Source organism: Trachypithecus francoisi, unplaced genomic scaffold, assembly GCF_009764315.1.
Source record: "Trachypithecus francoisi isolate TF-2019V2 unplaced genomic scaffold, Tfra_2.0 Lachesis_group20, whole genome shotgun sequence".
Lineage (NCBI taxonomy): Eukaryota > Metazoa > Chordata > Mammalia > Primates > Cercopithecidae > Trachypithecus > Trachypithecus francoisi.
In genome coordinates, this window is record NW_022681466.1 from 2,007,295 (window position 1) to 2,028,681 (window position 21,387).

A 21,387-nucleotide genomic window follows, 5' to 3' on the forward strand; every position below is an offset into this window, starting at 1 on the left:
AGGCACTATGTGAGACTGTTTTTCTCTACTCTCTCACTCTTTCCATTGATATGTACTCAGCAAAATCCTCATGAGAGATAATTGTCAGATGAGAGATTTATGTTTGCTTTTGGAGATCTTTTAAATTCTAATCCATCATGTCAACCCATACAGTTCTTAAATTTCAGCTGGTTTCTCATGGTCTCATGGACTATTTTCTGATTGTCAGGCCTGCCTCTCCCTCTGCTACTCATGCTAAGACTAAAATATTGCTCCAAGTACAAAAGAAGCCCCTGCTTTTTGCTCGGATATGACGGACTTCTCATCCTTTTTTGTAATTTAGTGATTTCAGGCTCCTTTGCATCCACTGCTCTTGGATGATTTCAAAGAAAAGTATGACTGTTTGTTAATCTGGTATTGTGGTAGAAGTAATCGTCTCTACCAAACTTCTACTTTCTACTGTAAGTGGACCTTTCAACATAATTAAGGATTTAAAATTTTACTCTGTTGCCTTTTAGTGTAGTGAATTTCCCATGTTTCTCCCCAATTATATCATATATGCCTTGAAACCATTCATTCATCCATCCATTCATTCATTTGATCATTAGTTTATTCTTTAATTTGTTCCGTCCCGTAAAAAATTACCCACGGCATACTCTCTAAACTTTAGAGGATTTACACAGTTCCAGCAAACATATCTCCAACAATAAAGTGTTTACAGTGTTATTTGGGCCAGGGATGAGCAATTGATGAAAACCAAAGCAAAATAATTCTATCTCTAAGAATTTATAATTGAAACAGAAATAGATTCATTTTCTGAATCTGTTGTTGAGGACATTTTGAATACGCGCGTTTGGCAGCTGTGAGCAAACATCTTCCGCATTTGCAGTAGAAATAGTATTTAAAAACCAGACAAGAATCTTCTGGTCTTCTAATAAAGAACAATGAAGCAAATGCACAAAGGGAATTTTAGTTAAAGAAATCATGGACTTCAATGACGTGATTCTAGGTCTTCCTGAGAGCCAGTCATATCAAATATCTTTGTGTTTTTAGATGAATCCATCATTTTTTTCTCTTAATCTTCTTCATACATTGGCTGACTTTCATTTATTGAAGACTTGAAGTTAATGAATACTTTCTAATACAGATTAATAAGACATATATACAAATAAACAATTTAGTAGGAAGTAGAAATGGATGACAGAAAAAAAGAGGGAGGTGCGGGGGGAGAGAGAGGGGAGAGAGAGAGGAGAGAGAGGAGTTCCATGTAGGTATTTGTGAATATAGATATATAATTACTTATACTGAGGTAATGGCTAATTGATCTCTCATAAGCATTCACAACCTGGAACCGTGGTTCCCATCCACAAAATATACTCCTCCTCTGGCAGTTATGGGAACTTATTAATCTGTTTACTCAGGCAAAACAATCAACATAATTCTTGTCAAGTCTATTTTTGTAATTCCCACATGTAATACAACAACAAGCCGCATGGGCTCTATCCCCAAAGCCTAGCTTAAATCTAGTCACCTCTTACTAACTCTGGCTGTCATCCTAAATTCACACCACCATCATCTCTGTCTAGACTCTTACCGTATTTTAATATATCCCCCAACCATTCTATTCTGTACACAGCAATAAACATGGTCTTTTAAGAATGTTAATCAGATTGCTTAAGTCTCTTGCTAAAGCTTTTCGTTTATACTTGCAATAAAAAGAAAATTCCTTAGTGTGGCCTTCAAGATTTTATACACAAATATTTCCCTTGACTCTTTCTCTCCTTAACTGTGGGTACAGCTACACTGACCTTCTGACTGGTTATCCACCGTATCAAGTTTGTTCGTGTCTTACAAGCTTTATACATGTTTCGCTTTCTGCCTAGCAAGCTCTTCCCTCCTCAGTCTCAGTCCTTACCCTGCTGTGATTGTTAACATTGAGTGTCAACTTGATTGGATTGAAGGATGCAAAGTATTGTTCCTGGATGTGCTTGTGAAGGTGTAGCCAAAGGAGATTAACATTTGAGTCAGTGAACTGGGAGAAGCAGACCCACCCTCAATCTGGATGGGCACCATCTAATCAGCTGCCAGTATGGCTAAGAATAAAGCAGGCAGAAGAAGGTAGAAAGAGCAGACCTGCTGAGTCTTCCGGTCTTCATCTTTCTCCCATGCTGGATGCTTCCTGCCCTCAAACATCGAACTCCAAGTTCTTCAGCCTTTGGATTCTTGCACTTACACCAGTGATTTGCCAGGGGCTCTTGGGCCTTCGGCCACAGACTGAAGCTGCACTGTCAGCTCCCCTACTCTTGAGTTTTGGGGACTCTGGCTTCCTGGCCCCTCAGCTTGCAGACAGCCTATGGTGAGACTTCACCTTGTGACTGTGTGAGTCAATTCTCCTCATAAACTGACCCCATATATACATATGTCTTATTGGTTTGGTCCCTTTAGAGAACGCTGACTTACTATACCTACTTAGCCCTCCTTTACAACTTAGCCATCTGCATAATTCTCACTCTTTCAGAGCAGCCATTCCTGACAAAGTCATTCTAGACCAGAAATTCTCATCTCCTCTGCTTTGTTTTCATCTGCTTTATTCCTGTTCTTTATTGTCTTCATTGCATTCTCTCTATCTGAAATGACAGTGTGTATTTGTCTATTTGATTATTGTGTGTCTCCTTTACCAGAAGAAAAACTCCTTAAGAATGGGGACCTTGAGCATCTTCCTTCTGCTTTGTTCTCAAGCTGAAACACTGTTTAGTACATTGCAGAGCTTAGTGAATTTTGGATTAGTGAACAAAGGTATTTTACGTAGGCAGGAAAACCAAGCAAAGGCATGAAGGTAAAACAATGTGGGTTGTATGCAGACAGTGGCAAATAGTTTTTCTCGGTTTGAGAAAAGGCTACATGGAGAAAAAGAATGGCAAAGTAAATCGCAAAGGGAGCTTATGGTCATGTGGCAGATCAATGTGAAGGCAACAGCAATAGCTCATCGAAATTCAGATGAAGAACCCCTTGTTCAATCACGTATTGCTTTATATAGCTATGACATAATATTAAGAGACACTATGATATTAATGCACTGCCTAAATCATTGAGAGTAACATCAAGGAGGACTTCTTTTAGAATAATGTAATTCTGAGATGTCAAGTCAGTTTTCTATGAAATGTCCCAACAGCTTCATAAAAAATTCTGGGCTAAGGAAATTACATGTCCATCTTTAATATGGACAAAATAGATAAATATGTACATGATATTTTAATATAAAGTGAGTTCATAAATACAATGTCTTTGGGGATAACTGCTTAGTTCATGCAAAGAACTTCAACCAGAATGTTAATAATGTACTTCATCTCCAGGAAAACAAGCATATTCTGTATCCCATAACTTCAAGTATCCATAGTAATGTGAATCATCTTGATTAGATATAATAATTATCATTTCTCAAGAAGATTAGAGCACGATAATTGTTTTATTCTAGATTTTTCTTATTGCCAGTTAAGTAACTTAATGTAAGAAAAATTGGGAAAACAACACTGACTTTGAGAAAGAAAAGAGCAATTTCTTCAATATGTATTCTAATATGGAAAACATCTCTATTTAAAATTACCAGCTTTAATTTGGGGTCACAATCTGAAATAATTCTTAACAATTATAATTCTTAATCAACTCTCCGAGCAAGTTGTACAAAAGAACCAGGAACATTTAGATTCTTGTTCTAATCACAATCAGTGTGAACCTGCTGTGTTTGTTAAGAAATGTAGACCATTGAAATAAACAGTATAAATTCCACTGTGGAGATGCTTCCAACATAGATGTAATTGGTAAGGTCAAACTGGATGGTCCATTGACTTCAGATGGTCAGATAGGTGTCTCAGAAATTAAAAAATACTTTGTAAAACATACAGTCAAATTCCTTAGGCTAAGTATGAACCAATTAATGGAGTAAGCATTTGTAGCAGAAAAGTGGTACAGAGCGTAGTTCCCCAAATACTGTAATCCAAAAAGGAAGTTCATATTAAGTTTCTAAGGGTCTTTAATTTTTTTTAAAGTTTGAATTTTTGTTGGTACACAGTAGATTATATATTTAAGGGGCACATGAGATGTTTTGATACAGGTCTGCAGTGCATAATAATCACTTCACAGAAATGGAATATCCATTCCCTTATGCATCTATCCTTTGTGTTACAAATAATTCAGTTACACTCTTTAAGTTACTCTAAAATGGGCAATTATTATTGACTATAGTTATCCTGCTGTGCTATCAAATAGTAAGTCTTATTTCTTTTTTATTTTTGGACCCATTCACTATCCCTACCTTCCCCCAACACCGCACTACGCTTCCCAGCCTCTGGGAACCATCCTTCTACCTGTGTTTATGCGTTCCATTGTTTTGATTTTTAGATCTCACAAATTAATAAGAACATGGAATGTTTATCTTTCTGTGCCTGGTTTATTTCACTTAACACAATGATCTCCACCTTCATGCATGTTATTGCAAATGACAGGATCTCATTCATTTTTATGGCTGAATAATACTCCATTATGTCTATGTACCACATTTTCTTTATCCATTCATCTGTTGACGAACACAGAGGTTGCTTCCAAACCTTAGGTATGGTGAACAGTGCTGCAACAAATGTAGAAGTGCAGATATCTCTTTGATGTACTGATTTCTTTTGGGTATGTACCCAGCAGTACGATTGCTGGATCATATGGAGCTCTAGTTTAGTTTGTGTGTGTGTGTTTTTTGTTGTTGTTGTTGTTGTTTTGAGGAACTTCCAAACTGTTCTCCATAGTGATTGTACTAATTTACATTCCAGCCTACATTGTATGAGGGTTACTTTTTTTCCACATCCTTGCCAGCCTTTGTTGTTGCCTGTCCTTTAGATGTAAGCCATTTTAATGGGAGTAAGATGATATCTGATTGCAGTTTTGATTTGCTTTTATTTCTCTAATGATCAATGATGTTGAGCACCTTTTCACATGTCTGTTTGCCATATGTTCGCCAGAGTATTTTCCTACTGAGCTGTTTGAGCTCCTGAGATATTTTGGCTGTGTCCCCTCCCAAATCTCATCTTGAATTGTAGCTCCCATAATCCCCGTGTGTTGTGGGAGGGACCTGGCGGGAGGTAATTGGAATCATGGGGGTGGTTACCCCCATGCTACTGTTGTTATGAGTGAGTTCTCACAAGATCTGATGGTTTTATAAGGGGCTTTTCCCCCTTTTGCTAGGCACTTTTCCTTCCTGCCACCATGTGGAGGACAAAATTTAGCTGGACGCGGTGGCGGGTGCCCATAATCCCAGTTACTCGGGAGGCTGAGGCACAAGAATCACTTGTTAACCCAGTTACCCAGGAGGCAGAAGCTGCAGTGAGCTGAGATCGTGCCACTGCATTCCAGCCAGGGTGACAGAGCGAGACTCTGTCTCAAAAAAAAAAAAAAAAAAAAAAAAAGATGTTTACCTCAGGAGACAGTCTAAGCTTATCCCTAGGTACCATAAGGACATAATTCTCTGAAATGAAATTCACATAAGATTGTTTCAAATTCAAAAGACACTGGCTCCTCTGCTCAAGTGGAGAAGGGGAACCAGGTATATGCATTGGGCTGTAACTGAGCAGAGAAGCTAAGGCTACCTGTCAGTTGAAGCTGTGGTACTTCATATAGAGAGCAAATGCCAAACACTCTCTTCAGCAGTGTATAGTACAGGGAGAGACACCTGAAATAAGTGCAGAAACTGTGTTTGCTCATCAAGGGAGAACCTGAGTATCAAGGACCATAATATCCGGGGCACTGGGTTAAAATAGATCTACTCTCAATACAGTTGACTACAGTCAAGGGCAGGATTTTGTGTCCTGAGTGATTTGAGTGATAAAAATTTCCAGGTGAGTTTACAGAAACATAGTTGGGTAGGTAAAGGTCAACATTTGAATTTATGAAGGGTAGATATTCCAGTGACCCTATTTTTATGTCTAATATGCAGAGCACTCTCTTCTTAGTATCAAAGTACCAGGAAATTGAATGATAATTGGAAGATTATAAGCTAAACATAGACACATAGAACTGGAAGGAAATTAAATGGGTTAGAGGAATAATGAATTTAGGTGGGTGGTTTCCAGGCAATACATAGTGAAGATCACTAAATTATCTACATTTTCTATTAGGAGACCCATGAATGAAGAAGAGAGAAGCAGAGGGAAAGAAAGAAACTTATTGAAAAGATGCAGTCAAAATGGGCGGTGGGAAAGAGAAGGAGGTAAGTAGAAAAAATTTTTCAGTTTGTCTACGATAAAATCTAAAGTCTAATTAACTCTATTTTCCAGAAGTCATATTTGCTGTCAAGATACAGTTTTGCCTACATAAATTAGATGGGCATGGAACCAGTTTTTCTTCTCTAGGCTTGAAATTTCTATTGCATTTCTTTATGCAAGGAACAGCTCCTTCTAATTCTCTGAAGGTCTCTCTTACCTCTCTGTTGTACTTCCTGTGAAATATATTCTTTGTGTGTGTGTGTGTGAACTCACTTGCTCAAAGTGTTGTTTGGTTGTAGTTTCCTTTCCTTTTTATAACTGGATTATTCTTCTTGGTCCAGCTCATTCATACTGACAACTCCAATGGGACATCGAGTTTCTCATTTTCCCACCGCCGCCGCAAGTTTCCCGTTTCTTTACCTTGTTATTTTTATTTATTAGTGTTATTATTTTTCAGAGGGGTAAAGGGGCAGAAACTGGGAATGTTCAAATGCTTTTCTGATGATGCAATCAGATTACTTCCACTCTGCTGCAAATATCAATCCCTTAAAGCCTGTAACAATTTTCCTGCCCACCTGGCAGAGGTAGGAGGCCGTGTTGTATGTGGTGGTCTCAGAACTTGTCTACTAATCTTTTAACACATTTCAGCCAATATCAAAGGCAATCTAATTCAGAATGGACTATTACCTTTATTTATTTATTTATTTATTGTCTATTATCATTTCACTGAGTACCATTAGGTATGGCAGGACTGGAGAACTTGCTAGGTATATTCAGGTCTATGTTTCTGTAGGTCTTCAGCAAATACTTGGCAGCCAGTTACTACAGTGACTTACAGATCTTCTCTATTGCAAAACTATTTGCCAAACCCTTAAATTTCTACTCCAAGTGTTAATAACAAACTTAAGAGAAATATCTTTTTGACAGCACTTTATTATGTTTGAAATGACAACGTTTTCAGCAATGATATCTCTACATCAACAATTATGGGAAAATGTTAGTGTAACTATTAATCATAAATGGAAGATACCAGAACCAAGGAGGCAATATACAGAGGAGAAAAAGAGTTTGCTTCTGTTTTTTGATGTCTGAGGATTTGGTCTGTTTTATTAGACTTGCCTATAATTCTCTACGCAACAGATTTTGAATTTTATGAAAAACCGTCTTAGTTCCTTGTGTTAGTGTTGCTGTCAGTCTTAATTTTTAAATGATACGCATTGTCATTTTTTCTGTTTTCTTGTGTTGCTTTAACTGTTTTCTGAAGTGTGTGGTGGTAAATTAGAATAGGCTGCATGTTCTTTTCTAGCCAGGCAGCATTTTAAACTAAAGGTTGTGTTGTACAAATCTTAGTATTCTTTTTGTTGTTGTTTCTTCACTTTAATCTTTCTCTTAGTTGCCAACCCAAGACCTGAAACTTTTTTACCAACATTTGTTTATTATTTTATTTAACCCAAGGAACATAAGACTGTGCACATGTACAGTGTTTATAGGTTTGCATGTAGCCCTCGGATAACTTCTTCACATTTATTCTTGATGACTTGGCTCCAAACCCATCTTTTATATTCAGTTCTTATTTTGGTGTTTTTTTCTCTTCTTGGCTTCAAAGCCGAGCGTGATTCTAAGTGGCACTAGTTGGATGATTACCACAGAATCTCAAACAAGCCAATGTGTTATGTTTTATGTTTAGAACTAACAAATACGTCTCATGGCTTAAATGACTGCCTTTACAACAAAGGATGGGAGCTAAATTATACTCACCACTTAGTCTCAGGATCTTTCAAGTGTGGAGAAATTGGAGGAAAGTCAGGATGTTCTTATCCTTTATTTAATTTGTTGATAAATAAATAAAGTGTCAGGCATTTTGTTTTAAACGTTTAAATTACCTCCTCAGCAAGCATTTTATGGTGGTGGAAGATTATTTTATACTTTCAAGTGTAAGTAAAACTTTCTAAAGTTGGAGAGTTACCTCCATTCCATTCCAAACTACTGAGATTTCGCTGTAAACAAGACTTAGCTTTCTGATCTGTTAATTTCATTATGATTTTTTCCCTTTGTCTTCAAAGCGGTGTCTCTCATTTGTGCTTAGTGAAGAATAAATTTGTAGAGTAAACTGTTCAATGAGATGAGGAATACAATGATCATGGAAGGGAGGACTTTCTTTGAAATACTTGTGCCAAGTTGGAAATGCAGATTTCAAAATTATCTTGCAAGTTGGAAATAGACATCCTAATTCAGTTAGGCAATTTGATCAGAGATACTTTGTCCAAATTATTTGAATAATAAAAATGGCAGAGAGTTTTCTCTCTACCAATCAATTCATGTAGCACATTAAATTATGTAAATATCTGCCTCAGCACTATCCCACTCTACAGCTTAATAGTATGTTACTGAGAAAAGGGAAAATATTAGTTTAAAATAAATTATAAATTAAAAAGCTTTAATGCATATTTCTTATATATTTTTTCTTTTTGTAAATAGATTTGAAAAAAAAATCCTGTATTGCTTACCTTCTGTGATTTTTTTTAAACTTAGAACAAACCATTTTCCTTGGAAGTCTGAATTAAAAAGTTTTAGTTTCTGAACCACTAAGTAGTTATCATAGACATTTAAAATACTCCTATGGTTATGATTTTGTGGCTTTTGAAAAATGCAGCCAGTCTCCAACTGACCAAAAATTTACACTGCAAATATTTTTGCAAAATTAAGGATTGCCTTTTGGTCAGTGCAGTGATCATTATTGAGTCCCCCAACCATATTTAGTTTGGATTTGAAGGTTATTTGCGTTTGCTCATGAGGTTTTTCTTTTTCTGTTGTCTTGTCCTCTCCATAAACTGAATTATGCTGTTGAGTGTCAAAATATGTATCTACTTATACCTCAAATATAATTTATATATTTATCAAATATAATAAATATGTTCTAACCTATCTCTTTCAAGATAATAGAGACTTGGAAATAATCTAGTCTGAGAGATGTATCTCTGCTCACACAGCTGTGAAAGAGTAGAACTGTTAGGACTCCCAGTCAGCAGCTCAGCAGAGATAACACAACTTAATCTGAGATTGACTGATTTGAAAAGAGCGAAGGAAAATAACGAACTGTTTCCATATCCCAGCAATTTCCATTCTTCCAGCTTAGTGGAGTCGGATGTATAGTTTGAACACCATGGGTTGCAGAGTCAGAGAAAACTCAGTTCAAACATCACTTTACAAGATGGGTGACCTGGGGCTAGTTATGAAATCTTGCTGATACTACATGTATCCTCTTGTATAATTAGATGGTAAAAAGTCTGTAAGGATGTTTTGAGGATTGAATAATACAATAAATGTTTGTAAAGACTTTGCCATAGAGTGAATATGCAATACACACACACACACACACACACACACACACAGATATATATAAAAAATATATATATATACACACACTTATGTATATATATAATTAAGGAATACTTTATTATTCTTCATATCTAAAATTCTAAGGATATAATTCTAATGGTAGCGTTAGACATTTATTAATAGCTTATTCATAGTGAAGACCCACTGAATTGTTTTGTGTATTTTATTCTCTGACCTGAGTACGTACATATTCTCTGCCCCAGAACTCTGAGTTCTTACCTTAGCATTATGATTTTTTCCCAAGACTTTCTCTCCAAGACTTCTGGACAAGTCGACATGTTCAAAATAATAGTACGCTAAAATCAATTTGTTAATATTTTGAAATGGGTTATAATTCAGTGGTATAAAATTAACAATCAAGAAACTTGAAATTTGTTTAGCTGTTATCTAATATGAAATAAGTTAATATATGGAGAATGCATTTAGTGCTTTGTATACACTAGGCGTGTTTGAGAGCTGGGTATGACCATCATCATTGTCATGATCACTATCATCCTTTTTATGTGATGGACAGGAGGAAAAGACATGCAAATAGCATTCACATTTCATTTCGATCTGCTGAATTCATTGGAGCATGCTAAGCTAAAGTTTGTGTTAACATATTCATTTAGTATTGTCCTTGTTTGATTTCATTTAATTAACTCATGGATTTATTTATTCAACACACATTTTTAAGCACAGTGCTGGGTACTGGAGATGCAAAGGTGACCAAATTCAATCCTTGCTTTCAAGGAGCCCACAGTGTCTCAGGAGAGCCAGACATTATTCAGATGATGAAACCAATGACTGTTCAACTGCCGTTCTGATAAGGGAAATAAAGTGCAGGGGGAGTCAGGGGTCAAAGCTTCTGTGGGGAAGAAATGCTTGGGCTGGGTGCTACAGATGCAACAAGAGTTCAGAAGGGAAGGGAAGAGCTTCCCCAGAAAAAAACAGCACACACAGAGTTTCTGTGCCAGGAGGGCACACAGTATTCCTTAGACACTGGGCAAAGGGTAGAGGGGCTAAAAAGCAGATGGTGAGGTTTGATAGTGGGAGATGTTATATTCACAGAGCACATAGCTTTGGTGGAAATGTTTTAAATGCACAGCTTCATTTTGTCCTCTAGTGAGGTAGATGCTTGCCCCGTTTATGAATACCCAGGTTCAGCGAGGTTAATAAATTTACACAAGGGTCAACTCAAATCTAGTAACTGGCACAGCTGCAATCTAAATTAAGGAATCTCTGGCTAGAGCTGAGGACTGTAGCCTCACCACAGTGTAGAGATTAGGAGTTTAGTATGGATTAGACCACACAAGGAGCTAATGATTTATTAACTGTTTTTCTTCTTAGAGCAATAAAAAGACGTGGAAGAAACTCAACTACTAATTGACAAGATCCAATTTAGCTGTAAAAAAACAAAAATGGTTCTAATTGTACTGTGGAGAACCAATGACTGCATTAATTTGGGCTAGAGGGAAAGGGAAAGATGAATTAGGAGGTGGCTGGCAATTTTGTGGAGAGAGTAAATGGCACCATGTAGTAACAAGGAAGAGACGTGGACATGCATTTTTTTCTTTTTCTTTTTGTTTTTGTTTTTGAGACGGAGTCTTGCTCTGTCGCCAGGCTGGAGTGCAGTGGCACTACCTCTGCTCACTGCAACCTCTCCCTCTCAGGTTCAAGCAATTCTCCTGCCTCAGCCTCCTGAGTAGCTGGGATTACAAGCACGCACCACCATGCCCAGCTAATTTTTGTATTTTTAGTAGAGACAGAGTTTCGTCATGTTGGCCAGGATGGTCTCGATCTCTTGACCTTGTGATTCGACTGCCTTGGCATTTCTTGATCCATTTATAAACTACTGATGTTGTAAGAATGTCTACAGCAGAGCATCTAATTTGTATGTCTATTCATTAAAACTCCTTTGATTGACAGTTAATTGGTTTATAATATTAGTCTCAAGACTAAACAAGCTATGTATGTAACGTTTGATCTTTCCGTTACAGGCATTATCACAAAAAAAGTGATGCTGTATGTCTTTTTCCTGGATTTTTGTCCACCTGAAATGTGTGATGTCTACAGTGGTTCCACTTGGATATCCACTTTCTGCACATATTTTCATATGTAATTTGAAATTGCATATGAATATAGATAGAGCAAACTGACTTCCTTTCCGAAAACACTTAGATAAGCTGAATGTGGTGGCACACACCTATAATCCCAGCTACTCAGGAGGCTGAGGCACGAGAATCGCTTGAACTTGAGAGGCAGAGGTTGCACTGAGCCAATATTGCGCCACTGTACTCTAGCCTGGGTGACAGAGTGAGACTCTGTCTCAAAACAAAAACAAACCATTTTAATAAAATAATTTAACTTTGGTATTTGAAATGAAAATTTAGAAAACAATTAGAAGTATTAGAAATGCTTATTGCTTAGATATCCCTATTGGATTAAGAGACAGAATCTCAAAAAATGTAACAGATAAGGCTAAAGCTACTCTACTGGAAATGTTGAATCTAGCGTTTAAACCTAGGCATTTGCCAGCAAGGTAGGCACCTCACAGTAAAGGGGTGCTTAAGATTCAACTATTCATTCAAAATAGATGAAAACCATCTTTTGCATAATTGTGGCACATGCTAATTACAATTTATGGATTTTTAGAATTGTTCTTTCTTTTTTCATGTAATAACTGTGGTTATTTCTTCAGAACACTCAGTAATCCTGATGTTCACCACAAGACTTACTGGAGACTAAAGGTATTTCTGAAAGACAGAAATATTTTCACAAATTTAGAGCGATTTTTTATGTGTATAAATAATTGAATAACATCCTTCAGCATGTGGTACATCTGTAAGCATAGCCAGTGAGGCCAGCATAATGCATCTGCAAAACACCTTTAAAAACCTCTAAATATCTACCATAAATAATATTGGAGCTAGTCGTTTAAGAAGTAAAACAAAACAAAAACAAAACCTTTTTAAGTCCTTGAAATTCTGCTCTTGAAGAAATGCCTAGGGAAAAAAAAAAAAAAAAGTGTTTTTGGCGTTTTCCATACACTTCTTGTTCAGGAAACCACTTAAAATTTACAAGATTTATTCCTTACATTTGGAACAAAATACTTTTTGTTTCATCAGATTTCCTTGAAAGATATTTGTTTTCAAGATGTTTGTCACCACTTGTAGGTAAAATAAAATATAGGGGATTTTCAGTACTGGAGACATTTTGTACAGTCCGTCCCCGTGTGGGCATTCCGAATTAGACGATTCAGGAAGAATTACTTCTTTTTACATTTATTAAATATTAACTCTGCTCAGACCTCTTTGAAAACTACAGAGACTGATTGCAAATTTCCTAAACTTGTTATGAATTTCAAATGCCAAGAATTTATCTTTTTATAAAATAGACCATTCTTAATAGTTTAGACTATTTCTTCTTAAAAGAAAATGTGGCTGAAAAACTAGCTGTTGGGTCCTATGGTCAGAACCTGGCTGATGGTGTCATTCGTACCCCAAACCTCAGCATCACACAGTATACCCACTTAACAGACCTTCACATGTAACCCCAAATCTAAAATAAAAGTTGATAAAAAAGAAACAAAAAATTGTTTTTTCTGTTATAAAAAGGTTTCAGATTCCAAAGTCTAATATTTCCATGTTGGTAAGATATGCTTTAATTAGAAAAGGTAAATACCTCACCTTTCCTTTGAAACTTTGAGCAGCATGATGTATGTTAGTGAAGGTTCAGAGACTCACATGGAAAGACAAAACCTCTAGTCAGGCCTGAAAGAGTCACATAAATGGTGTGGTTTTGTTTTTGTAGTTTTAATTTTACTTTAAGTTCTGGGATACATGTGTAGAACCTGCAGGTTTGTTACACAGGGATACATGTGCCATGGTGGTTTGCTGCACCCATCAACCCATCATCTAGGTTTTAAGCCCTGCATGCATTACGTATTTGTCCTAATGCTCTCCCTCTCCTTGTCCCCCACCCCCCAACAGGCCCCAGTATGTGATGTTCCCCTCCCTGTGTCCATGTGTTCTCATTGTTCGACTCCCACTTATGAGTGAGAACATGTGGTTTTTGGTTTTCTGTTCCTGTGTTAGTTTGCTGAGAATGATGGTTTCCAGCTTCATCCATGTCCCTGTAAAGGACGTGAACTCATTCTTTTTAATGGCTGTATAGTATTCCATGGTGTATATGTGCCACACTTTCTTCATCCAGTCTGTCAAAGATGGGCAGTAATTGCAAATCTGGATACCTGTGGTAGATAGCAAAAGTGTCTGACATGATGCTTCTCTCTCTGCCTACACACATGGTTTGGTCCCTCCCAGTCTAACTCTGGTTTTAGCTAATGGGATGACAGCAAACTTGATGCAAGCGCAGACTTGCAATGTGCTTGCATGCTGGGGCCCAGAAACTCTGACCACTACCATGTGAGTGGGTCTTGGCTAACCTGGCAGAGGATGAAAGACACGTAGCCTAGTCTTCTCATCACCTTAGTTGGTCTTGAACCAATCACCAGAGTGCTAGTGAAACTATCTAGCTTCAGCCAAACCAGCTTACAGTTGAAGAAATCCCCAACTGCCCTACACATTTGTGAAAATCAATCCATATTATTATCCCAAGTGGCTAAGTTTTAGAGTAGTTTCTTACAGTGTGGAAACTGAATTATCCATTAGGTACTTGATAAATGATGGTAAAATATTAGTGTAGACATAGCTGACATTTCTGAAGTCCCCTATGCTACAATTTAACCTACATTCTGTTAAAACAGAATGAGGACAAATTAGTGTTCAGTGGAAAGAGAACTTGTGTGAGAATCTAAATTCATGCTCTCTCTGTTGCTTTTCCCATAATTATGTACAAGGTGTGGAACAGATGCTTAAGTTACCTGAATCTCAGGCTTTACAGCGTTTTCTTCATTAACCACTCTGTGAGTGCTGTAGTCCTCAGAGTTCTGTCTTCGGCTGCTGTTTTTCCCACTTGGCACAGTTTCCTTCCCTTTGTGAGCTAATTATGGCATAATTCCACTGTCCTCTATATACCCATTACTCCTGCATCTGCTTTTTGAGCTGAGATCATCTTTTCTCTGACATCCAGACTAATATACTGGAAATTTCAGCTACTTTCTTAGCATTTCGTACAGGTATTTCAAACATTAAAAAAAAGAAAAAATTAAAAATAAATAGAAAAAAGGAAGAAAAGAAATAAGAAGTAAGAAAGACAGAGGAAAGGAAGGAGAGAGAAAGAGAAAAACACCTATTTTCCCCCTTTATTTTTAGACTTACTTATTTTGTATTCTCTATTTCACCTGGTCACAACATCCTTTTCCTAGGTGATAAAAGGGTATCTCTTCCTTAGTCCTTAAATCTAGTCAGTTATCAAGTTCTATTGATTTATCTTTGAAATATCTCTCAAATTCATGCACTCCTCTCTGTCCCTGTTTTAATACCTCTCTTCACATCTTCATTGTGTTTTACCTCAAACATGTAAAACATAGATGGCCTCTCTGCCAACAGTCATCTTTTTTTCAAAACTATTGAAAATCAGCAAAGTAATCACTTCAAAATGTAAATATGAAGATCCTTCCCATTCCTCCTGCATAGGATCTGTCCATTGTACACTGTCTCCTGCCAGCAAAAATCCAAGGTCCTCAACATGTTATGAAATATTTCATTGAGTTGTTGCTGTAATGGTGGTTGTTTTATTTTTTTTTCATTTTTTTCTTATTTATTTTTTTCTTAGGTAGAATAAGGAAGAGTATGAGTTCAGTTTTACATAAATTGAGTTATAGATACCAGAGACAAGTTTAAATGCAGATGTCAAATAGTCAAAATATTTTGAAATAACAGGTCTGGAGTCCAAGTAAAAGGGCTAGAATGTACATACAAAGATTATGCTGCATCCTCTGTGGATGATTTTCAGAATTTTCAAAGCCAGAGACCTGAGCTACTTCAAGACATAAAGAACAGGTGCAAGATGATGATCCACAAAGTAATGGGAATGGATGGCCAAAGAGGTAAGAAAACCAAAAGACTACAGGATAACAGAAATCACAGGGGAAATGTCTTTTAAAGAGTGAGTGCTTAACAAGTAAACCTGCCCCTGAAATTTCTTTTTTTTTTTTTTTTTTTTTTTTTTGAGACGGAGTCTCGCTCTGTCGCCCAGGCTGGAGTGCAGTGGCCGGATCTCAGCTCACTGCAAGCTCCGCCTCCCGGGTTTACGCCATTCTCCTGCCTCAGCCTCCCGAGTGGCTGGGACTACAGGCGCCCGCCACCTCGCCCGGCTAGTTTTTTGTATTTTTTTAGTAGAAACGGGGTTTCACCGTGTTCGCCAGGATGGTCTCGATCTCCTGACCTTGTGATCCGCCCGTCTCGGCCTCCCAAAGTGCTGGGATTACAGGCTTGAGCCACCGCGCCCGGCCCGGTTCAAGAAAGATGACAACTGTGATGTGCCCTTCTGGTAATGACAACATGACAGCCTAACTCAGAAGGCTTAGGGGCTCCATCCATATTATGAGTTTGCTTATCAAATATGGCAGAGGCTTGAAGGAACTTTCATACTCTTTTCTAAAATTCTTTTTGATGAAGAGGTTTACAGGATGTTAAAATAAAATTTTAGACACATTAACAGGATTTAATCAACAGAAAAAAAAAAATCCACAAATCAGGCAGCCTCCAGAATCACAGTAGGTTCAGAGAGACTTCAGGGATGCCTTGTGGTCAGAACAAATTTATAGACAAAAGAAGGAGGTGATGTACAGAAATTGGAGGTGAGGTACAGAAACAACTGGAGTGATTATGGGTTGGTGTTTGCCTGATTTGAACACAGTATATGAATGGTTAAAGTGTGGCTGCTGCAACTGGCCAAGACTCAGATATTGTTACAGATGCATACTCCTAAGTTACAGTTTTCAATCTTGTCTACCTATGAATGGTTGAAGTGTGGCTGCTGGGATCGGCCAAGACTCAGCTATTGTTACAGATGAATACTGCTAAGTTAGATTTTCAGTCTTGTCTACCTATTAAGTTAGGTTACGGTTCCTCCACAGGGGCGGACTCAAATATAGAAGAACTCAGTCCTTCTCAGGTCATATTTAGCTTGCTTTAACAAGTGGTAGATTCATGTATACTCAAATTACATGTAAAAAAATTGCCAATTGATAGATATTGTCAGAGAAGAGGATAGGTCACTGGAAGAGTTGAGAAAATAATAAATATAATTTTTTCCTGCTGTACAGTAGAAAAAGAGAAAAAAGATTCTGAGCATCTTTGGAATCTGTTTGTATTACTAGCCTAATCAATAACTAAAAGAAGGGAACATTGAACAGCCTCTATTTGCAGAGGTTTTTTTTTTTTTTTTTTTCCTTGAGATGGAGTCTCACTCTGTCTCCCAGGCTGGAGGGCAGTGGTGCAATCTATTCTCACCACAACCTCCGCCTCCCAGGCCTCCCAGGCTCAAGAGATTCTCCTATCTCAGCCTCTTAGTTAGCTGGGATTACTGGAGTGCATCACCACACCTAGCTAATTTTTTTTTTTTTTCTTTTTGTATTTTTAGTACAGATGGGGGTTTTCACCATGTTGACCAGGCTGGTCTGGAACTCCCGGCCTCAAGTGATCCGCCCATCTTAGCCTCCCAAAGTGCTGGAACTACAGATACGAGCCACCGTACCCAGCCCAAGAAATGTTTAATCTTCTAATAGTCATATAATACTCAGGATTCCAAAAGGAAAGACTAGGTGCACGCAATGGGTATATTGAAAAGAATTTCATGAAGGACTATTTACGGAGTGGTCAAGGATCAGGTAGCTGATCAGGGATGGCGAAACTTCCAGGGACCAGCAGCACTGGGATGTGTTACCACTTCCAGGCCTCAGGGAGAACAGGGGGAGATTATTCATCAGGATCTAGTGACAGGGAAAGAGGGAAGAAAGAGGGGCCTCCCAACAGCATAGAAAATTTTGGGAAACATAATCACAGTCACAAACAAAGTACTGAAGTTGAGATGGAACAGAGAAGAAATGCTCAGGTTATTCTCTTCCTATTCTCCTATTAGTCGAACCAAATCAGAAGCCAGGAGGTAACGAAGTTTGATGATGCATCACTAGGGCACAAGCATCTCAGGATACAGGACAGGACAGAGAATGGGAGAGGATTGGTTTGGGGGGGGAAATGGAGAAAACGTGACATGGTCCTCTAGCTAAAGGCAATATGCATTACCATTCTCCTCACTTTCTGAATATACAGCAGCAAGATGTCAAGGCAGAGTAAAAAGGCACCCACTCAAATGGGTTACCATTTGGAATTTTGATGTCTAGTCTTTAATTCAGAGAAGAGAGGTAATCTGATGTATAGGCTTAAAGGTTGATGGAGATTTGAATTCTGTTTCCACCACTTATAGTGGTATAACAGGCACAGAGCCTAGTCTGAGTCTCAGTTTCCCCATCTGTAAAAGTGGAACCATAATAAATTCTAAGAGTTTTATAAGGTGCTTGGCATCTAAATGCAGGGGTTTTTTTTCTTTCTTTCTAGAATATCATGCTCACTCCCAAGTGTGAGGGAGTGACCTTGCATTTCATTAAAAATGTGACATTGCATTTCCAAATGTGTATACCCATCTAAGTGAAAAATCTCAAAATCCCAAGCAATAAGCTAAAGAGTTGCAAAACTATCACCCCCAAGGACTTTTCCTTATTCAATATTTCAAGGTTATAAATAAATCCTACTTAAATGCGCACTTGTGACCTATACTGTTTCAGAGATTGGTTCCCTGATCCTTATTTTTCTTCCTCAAAGTTTTCACATGCCACACACCAAGACCCACACTTCTTTTCTTGTATACTTTAGGCATTAATTTCTTATCAAATGCAGTTCAGCACCAAATCACCATTTTCCAGGGGGAAAAAATGAGATCAAGGACAGGATCTTTCAAAAATCATTGGATTAGGTACTTATAGAAGCACCACCTTACATTATGTTATTAATCAGATCCATTTGCATGCCACTAATATTCTGGGATTCTTATTATAACTGGCATTAATTGTGTCTTTTGGAGGTTGTGAATTCCAGACAATCCTGGTGGCTGGGAAGAATCTGAAAATGTGCATTTTCCATGTTGCTTGTGATGTGAGGAAACAATCCTACAGCCTTAAAATCCTTCATGAAATTAAATATTATCTTAAGAAATCCTAATTAAATTAATCTCCCACTCCATCTTCACTTTCATTTCTGTGACTTCATTCTAGGCTGGCCTGCATATGACCTGGAGCACATTGACTTCACATTAGATGAAATGTTACTAAAGCCTCAAAAAAATAACCTTTTAATTACCTTTTAAACTCTATAAAGAGAATTCACTTTTTCGTGTGACATCATTCTATGTTTCGAGCATACTTATTTTATACCCTTGCTGTACTAATTTGTCTAAGTCTATACTGATAACCAACCAGATATTGAAATATTAAAATAGATTTTTCTCTGTACGTTTCTACTCATACAAAGAGATTATAAGCAAAGAACTCCTCGATTTTCCCAATTTTGAATGTATTAATTAGGCCTTTATCTTATAGTTCTTTGCAAGGAAGAGCAGAAATAACAGTCTAGTTGGCATAATAACAAAGATTCTGAGGGAGCAAATGTTCCTTTAGAGACAAGTTATCATTTTGAAGTCACTGAAATAAAATCAAAGCCATTTTACAGTAATACAGTGACACATCAAGATGGTGCCATGAACATCAAATGTGCTATGCACTAAAGTCATTACCACATTTCACAAAATGATACTGTTTTTTTTCTGAAGATTAAATAAAATTTAATGACCTCAAAATAAAATTGCAGTACACCAATTTCAAAATGGCAAACTTAAAAATTTCTACTTTAGGTTTTCTTTGTGTGTGTGTGACATTTTGGGGAAAGCAAAGTCCTCACACATTTACCTCACCATTAGTTACCTGTTTAAAACATGTACATTGGTCAGCAACTATATTTTTGTCATTTACTTCTCCTGATACAAACCTAGCTAAGGTAGATTATTTGAGAAAAAAAAATTCTGGAGTTTTTTTTTTTTTTTTACATAAAATGTATGGTTTGAAGTATGAAATGTTGAACAGAAATACGGAGTTAACTTATTTGGGTATACATTTAAACAATATTTTTAAACCACTGGGCTGGAAAAGCTTGATACATACGAAAGAATCATATTTAAATTATTTAAAAATTACCAAGCAAAGAACTTTGGTTATTTTCTGTAAATAACAGTAATTACTATAGGATAAGAAGGCATAGACACTTATATGATAAAACACATACAAATGAAACAAAAAGATAAAATAACTTTCACAGAATGTCTTCCTTTTTTGTGACTGCAAGATCATTTTGAGCATATCCTAAAATATGCACACCTTTCTTTGGTCACCACTTATCTAAGTAATAAATAAGAGAAGTAGTGAAGAACATATATAACACAGGGAAAGGGATTGATGGAAACGGTGCTGCCATGATTACAGCTGCACATTGCAGATAAATGGCAGATTAAGTGCAGTCATCTAAAAAAGATGGATAAACAAATGAGGATAGCGACACAAAATATAGGTGAGACATCAGTGAAGAAGCAGACTGAGCACCTTCAAAACTTCTCTATAAGAGCAACAAAAGCAATGGCACACATTGTCAGAATAAAGTTGTGCAAAATTCTGGAGATTAAGCAGAGTCTTGGAGCAATCTCAATGTTTATTTAAAAATAACACTTGGATCTCAGAAAGGGGAGACCCATGACCTTTTAATTTGCGAATTGTCACCAATTCAAAAGACCATTAAATGCAGCATCCCTTCTCTTATTTGATCTCCTAGGAGCATATGACATTGTGGATCTTCTGTTGAACCACATTTTTCCTAAATGTTAGGATGCAACATTTCTGTTACACTGGTGCAAAAGTAATTGCGTTTTTTGCCATTAATATATTTTTCTACTGATTTTCTGACTTCTTGTTTCCTTTGCACACTTTAAAGTTAGGTATTCCTCAAGATTATGACATGTGCTCTCTTCTTTTATCACTTTATAATATGTTTAGTATCCCATTCATTCCAAAGGATTCAATCACCATTGACATGCTGGTAACTTCCAATTTGGTGTAATTAGCTCACACTTCCCTGGTGTGTTCCGGGCTCTTAGCATCTTTGTGAATATAAACGCATACACTTTGACAATCTTAACACACTTACAATTTTGGATCTCCTAAATCTCAGAATCCATTCCAAATCCACGGTTCCAAGCTCCTTCAGCTGCTTTATAATTTTAGCTCCTTTCCATCAGTAACTGACTCTATTTGGAAAATATTCAATACCTTCTGATGAAACTTGCTATTATTTTTTATTAAAAATATGCTTCCTCATGTTCCGCTACTATGTGATTGGCTTGAACACATACATCTTTGGTAGAGTCCCAGAATGAGATTTTGAGAAACTTTTTCATAACTACGTAGGATTAGAAATAAAAGGGAAAAAATAACTCTTGCTATTTCATTTGACTGGGAGGTTTAATTGGTTAAAGGAGCCAATGAAAGTGAGTAGAGTTTCAATGCTGACGGTTTTAACATCTCAAGTTTGCCCTATTTACTGAACACGTTGGGAAAAAAGTATGGATAAAAGATCAGAATGAGCACAAAGAAATGGTTTTCCATTGTAGAAAGTAATCAGCCACTCTGGGAATGGTTTCCAATAGCAACTATGAAATCATCCATGCTGCCAGTTGACATTAGAAATAACACTGCAACTATGTTTAAAGTGAAAATTTT

At 37.0% G+C, this 21,387-nt stretch overlaps 1 long non-coding RNA gene across 4 annotated transcripts in view; it reads left to right on the top strand.

The window, feature by feature from the left end:
• Positions 1-21,387, top strand: part of LOC117066607 — a 312,810-nt gene that overhangs the window by 92,194 nt on the left and 199,229 nt on the right. For all 4 annotated transcript variants that reach the window (XR_004430399.1, XR_004430398.1, XR_004430397.1 and 1 more), the window contains one exon: positions 6,138-6,229. This is a non-coding gene — a long non-coding RNA (uncharacterized LOC117066607). The remainder of the gene's footprint in view (positions 1-6,137; positions 6,230-21,387) is intronic.